This window comes from Trachypithecus francoisi, unplaced genomic scaffold (assembly GCF_009764315.1).
Source record: "Trachypithecus francoisi isolate TF-2019V2 unplaced genomic scaffold, Tfra_2.0 Lachesis_group10, whole genome shotgun sequence".
NCBI classification, from domain to species: Eukaryota; Metazoa; Chordata; class Mammalia; order Primates; family Cercopithecidae; genus Trachypithecus; species Trachypithecus francoisi.
The window spans coordinates 101,172,327-101,179,110 of NW_022681455.1; the positions used below are offsets into that span (position 1 = coordinate 101,172,327).

The 6,784-nt window shown below is 34.9% G+C and overlaps 1 pseudogene; it reads left to right on the forward strand.

The window, feature by feature from the left end:
* The first annotated feature begins 3,961 nt into the window (after nt 1-3,961).
* On the forward strand, nt 3,962-4,851 carry LOC117088772 (annotated as a pseudogene).
* Nucleotides 4,852-6,784: the final 1,933 nt, after the last annotated feature.

Consider the following 6,784-nt stretch of genomic DNA (forward strand, 5'->3'; position numbering starts at 1 on the left):
CTCAAGCCTGTAATCCCAGCACTTTGGGAGGCCGAGACGGGCGGATCACAAGGTCAGGAGATCGAGACCATCCTGGCTAACACGGTGAAACCCCGTCTCTACTAAAAATACAAAAAAAAAAACTAGCCGGGCGAGGTGGCGGGCGCCTGTAGTCCCAGCTACTCGGGAGGCTGAGGCAGGAGAATGGCGGGAACCCGGGAGGCGGAGCTTGCAGTGAGCTGAGATCCGGCCACTGCACTCCAGCCTGGGTGACAGAGCGAGACTCCGTCTCAACAACAACAACAAAAAAAAAAAAAAAAAAAAAAGTACAAATACAGAAGAGGAAATTGAGATGCAGAAAGAGAAAACAACCAGTAAGTGTATGTCAGATTTCAAACTAAGATCCATATTTCCCAATTCAATCACATTGCTTTGTTTTCAAAAGCTATCTCATTCTTCCATCAGTCCTTTAAAAAATAAATCATATAGTTAAGTCACTGTCCCTTTCCCCTTCTCTGATAATTATTGACAAACAATGAGTATGTTATACTTTCCAGAGTCAGATATTCAAAGAAATATTTTAAAAGATATACTGATCTTTTAAATCAGTATCATCAAATATCATTGAGCATCAATTACATTTAAAAGACAAAGTTCTATCACTACTATTTTAAGAAAATATTATGAAGTTATTAAACATGTTTTTGTATTAAAATCAATGTAAAATTCCAAGATAATATAAAACCATGCATTTGTTGGACTGATTATATATATACCTATATTTATATCTTTATATATATATCTATAAGGATATATGTTGATCTATATCTACATATAGGTAGCATCATTAATATGCATATAGAAATAAAGATATGTATATAAATAGAGGTAGACTTTGATGTCTTCCTCTATTTATTAACATTATTAAAGAAACGTTATTAAATTATAATTATAAAATTATATTGTATGAAAAGTCACTGTTCTGACTGGTATAAAGGCTCTAGAAACTATCCTGGCCTTCTAGGAACTTACCTTCTAAAAAAAGTCCAACATTTCAGTTTCTCTTTTGTTATGGGACACTGTAAGTGCTATTATAGAAATATACACAAAGGGTACTCCTTAAAGAAAAAAGGCTGTTTCAAACAGAAAGAATTCATAACAGCTGAAAATTCTTTTCTGATTTGAAAGCAGAGTAGGATTTCAAAGGAAAATACATTTTTTGAAAGGTGAATGCATGCATTTTTGTAAGATAATCTTGGCCTCACTATATATGGTACCCAGGGCAGTGCTCTCGACCTTGACTTCCCATTTAAATAACCTAGGAAACTTTTAAAACAGACATGCCACGGTCCCCTGCCCCTACGACTATGATTTGATTGATCTCAGGAGAAGCCTGCTTATAGGGATTTTTAGGAGCTCTCTGGAAGATTTTCATGAGCAGTCAAGGTTGAGAACCACTGCCTTAGACGATTGTCAAGAGATTGTATGAGGGGAAAACTGGCTGTTTTACAAGGCTGTTGTAGAAATCTACTATTTATAAAATGATGTTACTCAAGAGGCTTCATAATAATTTAATAAAATTCATTGTTTTGTAGATAAAGGGGAAACAAAAAAGTTTACTGTCTTATGTAAGATAAAATAAAGTGCCCATTCCAGTGCATAGCACATAAAAGATGAGGGAAATAGACTAATATTTTATTGAATAGCTCATGTAAGTTTAGGACTGGGATAGATATGATCACAGAAATAATCTTAATTTATCCTCATATAAACTGCTTTATGTGGACTTGCCTATTTCCTACATAATAATTTTATGTATGTATATACACATGTATACGTAGACCCCAAAGTATAGAACTCTTAAATGCCAACATTATACTAACAAGCACTTTGTTTCCAGGCCAATGTTATGAAAACACTTTGCTTTTTAAGTGTCAACAGCACTATTGATGCCACAACCTGACATCGCCTGGGTTAAAACACAGGCCAGATCTTCAAATGTCACTGTAGATTATCACCACATTGCAAGGTAACATGCTTACCACCAAATCACAGCCTTCACATTGGTGGACTGCCTGGCGCAATGCATTCAGACAACACTTGCTCCAAGAGTAATATTTCCTTAATTAGCAACAAGCAGAACATAAAGAGGGAAAACTTAAGCTCCTAAGGAAATTCTTTTAAGTTTTATCTGAACAAATGGTGACAGACACCTACGAGACTCTTTCAGTTCTGGCCCCTGTTCATCCTTCAACTTAATTTTCTGCCACCGTCTTCTTCCCTAACTGGCTCAGAACACACTGGGCTCCTTCACCATGCTTGTCATCTTCATACACTATGAAGATAATCACACTCTTTTTACCTCCAGGCGCTTTCATGAGCTGTTCTCTCTTGCATGTTATCATCTTGGACAGGTTGTACCAAACCACTTTAATTTTAAACAGACTCCTCTTGTTTTCTGTTGGTGTCTCTATTTTATTTTTCAGAGAATATATTGCAAGTTTTAATTATGCTTTCCAAATATAAGTCCCATGAGAATAAGGAGCTAATTTACTTTGTTCATTACAGTGTACCAAGCACCTAACACCAATTTCATTTTAGTAGTCACAAATAGTTTTTTAATGAATAAAATAAATGAATAAAGAAATACAGCCCCGGCATACATGTAATATAGAAAAAAAATCTAGCAATTGAAGTAGAGCTTCTATGAGTAGACCTTTGCCCAAACTGTTTATGGATTATAGGAGGGTACAATGCAATGTACAGTTTCTCTTTCAGCTATCACAAAAATTCAATTAAATAAATTATTTAAAGGACAGAAGGCAATTAAAAGACCTTTGGCCCAAAATAGTTAATATCAAATGATTTTATCAAACATGGAAAATTACAGGTTCTGTTATTAGAGGATAATGGAATTCTTGTAAATTATTCAAAAGGAACAAGATAGCAACATGTGAAATTAGATATGAAATTAGAAAATGACTATTTTTTTTTAATGGTGATATTACTTGTTTTAAAATGAATACCAAGCATGGTGGATAAATTAATCTGATTCGTGGACATAAAAAGCATGCCTGGTTCTTAAACAAAAATATAATGAAATTGACTTATGACCTTCATGGTAGACTACCATGAATAGGCATTTCTACAATCCTGTCTCATACCTCTGCATTTGTGATATGAATAATTTGAACTGTAAAAGTGAGATAATGGAAAACTGTTGAAAAGCAGTGATACATCTGTTATAAAATAAGAATGTCACACATCATGAGGGCAGATCAAGAGACATAATCCTCATGATATGGAGAAAGACATTAACTGTGGAAATGATGTTAATTACTTTCTAAATGTCATTCATTCATTATATTCATGCTATATTAGAAAAAGAAATATCTATTATCTCTTAATGGTTACTGGGCCAAATAAATACCGTATCACTGAAATAATTAAATCATTTTAATAAGAGCATGTTTGATTTTGTTAAATTTATTTTTACATATTAAAAGTTTAAATGGGTTAAAGTTTCAGAGATCTGAGTAAAAAGGTCAATGTTAATTTGTGCTTATTAGAGTGTGTCTCACTTCAGTTATATAAATAATACAAATGATAGATACGTGCAGAAAAGAAGTCAGAATGAATATGCATTAAGAGCCAATATGCAATCAGCGTTTTTAGAATGGTGATTTGGTTAACAGAACTGAGCACGTTCTTGGTTTTCACGGATTACCATTCACAATTCTAATTTGTGAGACAAGTATTTTATGACTTATTACCATGAGTATTTTCTGATATATTTATTTAAATCACATAACTTTTGTGAGATTACTGTGCAGTATCTATAATGCCAGGAGAAGAATCTCAGCTTGCCTTGACTTGGCAGTCTTCCACCCTTACTTGTGTATGAGAAACCCCAGACACTTTAAATTCAGGTATATGAGAAACGACGTCAGACCTATTAGAAACTACATGAACAGAGGCCAAACTCGGGTTCTGACAAGATGGCCGGGCTGCCCCACAGGATCATCAAGGAAACCCAGTGTTTGCTGGCAGAACCAGTTCCTGGCATCAAAGCAGAACCAGATGAGAGCAACGCCCGTTATTTTCATGTGGTCATTGCTGGCCCTCAACATTCCCCCTTTGAGGGAGGGACTTTTAAACTTGAACTATTCCTTCCTGAAGAATACCCAATGGCAGCCCCTAAAGTATGTTTCATGACCAAAATTTATCATCCTAATGTAGACAAGTTGGGAAGAATATGTTTAGATATTTTGAAGGATAAGTGGTCCCCAGCACTGCAGATCCGCACAGTTCTGGCTATCGATCCAGGCCTTGTTAAGTGCTCCCAATCCAGATGATCCATTAGCAAATGATGTAGCGGAGCAGTGGAAGACCAACGAAGCCCAAGCCATAGAAACAGCTAGAGCATGGACTAGGCTATATGCCATGAATAATATTTAAACTGATCCGATCATCAAGTGTGCATCACTTCTCCTGTTCTGCCAAGACGTCCTCCTTTTTGTTTGCATTTAATGGACACAGTCTTAGAAACATTACAGACTAAAAAAACCCAGACATCTTCAGTCCTTTGGTGATTAAATGCACATTAGCAAATCTATGTCTTGTCCTGATTCACTGTCATAAAGCATGAGCAGAGGCTAGAAGTATCATCTGGATTGTTGTGAAACGTTTAAAAGCAGTGGCCCCTCCCTGCTTTTATTCATTTCCTCCATCCTGGTTTAAGTATAAATCACTGTGAATGAAGGTAGTTGTCAGGTTAGCTGCGGGGATGTGGGTGTTTTTATTTTATTTTATTTTTTTTAAGGGGGGAGGTAGTTTTATTTTAATTTTATAGGCTCCTTTCTCCCTTTTTTGGTGATCTAATTGCATTGGTTAAAAGCAGCTAACCAGGTCTCTAGAATATGCTCTCTAGCGAAATCTAACTTTATTTAGATGCTGTAGATGGACAAGCTTGGTTGTTTGAACCAAAATGGGAACATTAAACAAACATCACAGCCCTCACTAATAACATTGCTGTCAACTGTAGATTCCCCCCTTCAAAAAAAGCTTGATACCATTTTGTATAGCTTGTCTGGAAACTTCTGTAAATCTTATGTTCTAGTAAAATATTTTTTGTTATTCTAAAAAAAAAAAGAAACTACATGAACAGAGGGAAAGAATAGTACATTTCTTAAGAATGTTGTGTATCCTGGATTATTTTAGTATTTTTTTAAAATTCTGATTTTACAACAAATTAGTCATAATTAGTAATTAGAGTTGGGTAAACCCAGAAAAGTATTTACTTAACTCTTATTAGGTGTAAGGATGTTTGCTGGATCCTAAGACGGGATAAATGTAATGAGAATAAGGATGTGTCTATTAAGTTGATGTATACATTCACATCTGTATATGGCAAAGTAAATTTTATTACCGTAAGTGTAACACATTAGTAAGGCTTAAAAACAATGTTGGCATTTATGAAATGTTACCTTAAACGTTTTCTGAAGTGTTTCCCATGGAATACTAATTCTGAAAATGCCTTGACACATATTAAATTAATACATGTTTTTAATTATATTATTGGCTGAATGTTCTAAGAAAAAATGACCCATCATCAATGTATATTAAATCTCATTTTTAGCTGGACATGGTGGCTCATGCCTGTAATCCCAGGCTTCTACTTTGGAAGGCCAAGGTGAGCAGATTGCTTGAACCCAGGAATTCAAGACTAACCTGGGCAACATGGTGAAACCCTGCTCTCTCTCTCTCTCTCTCTCTATATATATATATATATTTATATATAATATAAAAATATTAGCAGGGAGTGGTGGTGTGTGCCTGCAGATCCAGCTACTTGGGAGGCTTAGATGGGAGGATTGCTTGAGCTGGGGAGACGGAGATTGCAATGAGCCAAGATCACACCACTGTACTCCAGCCTAGGTGATAGAGTGAGACTCAGTCTCAAAAAAAAAAAAAAAAACAAAAATCCATTTTAGTAATTCACAATGCATATTATTTTGGGACTTCCAACAATCTTTGACAAAATAAAATATATTCAAAGATATTAATCACATTACGTCAACTTTTTAGGAATAAATACGCACACACACACAAAAAGACACACACAACACACACACAGAGAGAGAGTACCTAAAATGTTATATAATAATTGGATGTATATATCTCTTCAATTATTTTGGGACAAATAAACAATAAACAGGTGTTTTATACAACTCGCTTTGGAAAAATACTGCTAGAATTTTTGAATTTTTATTTTTAGCACTTTTGCAATAAAAATTCTGACATAGACATTATTAACAGGCGTAGTCATTCAAATATTTTAATTTTTTAATGAGCACTAAAAGCTCTAAAGAAGAAAATGTCTTTGTTAAACAAATTATATAAACAAGTAATAGATAATTGACTACTTGTTCTCCACTATGATCAATTGCTTTTATATTGGATTTGTGGAGACACTCATTTAATTCAACATTTATCCAAGACATATTTATGTATCTCTACTCATGTGCTTAAAGTATAATAACAAATGAGAAGGCTCCTGCACTCATGTGGCTCCCAGACTTATGAAGGAGATTGAAACTAATATTAACATTCTATAGTAAGTGAGAAGATAGAGGCGTGCAGAGCATTCTAATAGGACGTCCACCTTAGAGACATTGGGCATGGGAAGGGTGAAGGAGCACTTGTTGCAGAAGGAGAACTTAAGCTGACTTCTGGAGAACCAGTGAAAATACCTACGCCGAAATTATGAGAGGAGGTGTAAAGGTACCACTAGGGAAGGATAGCA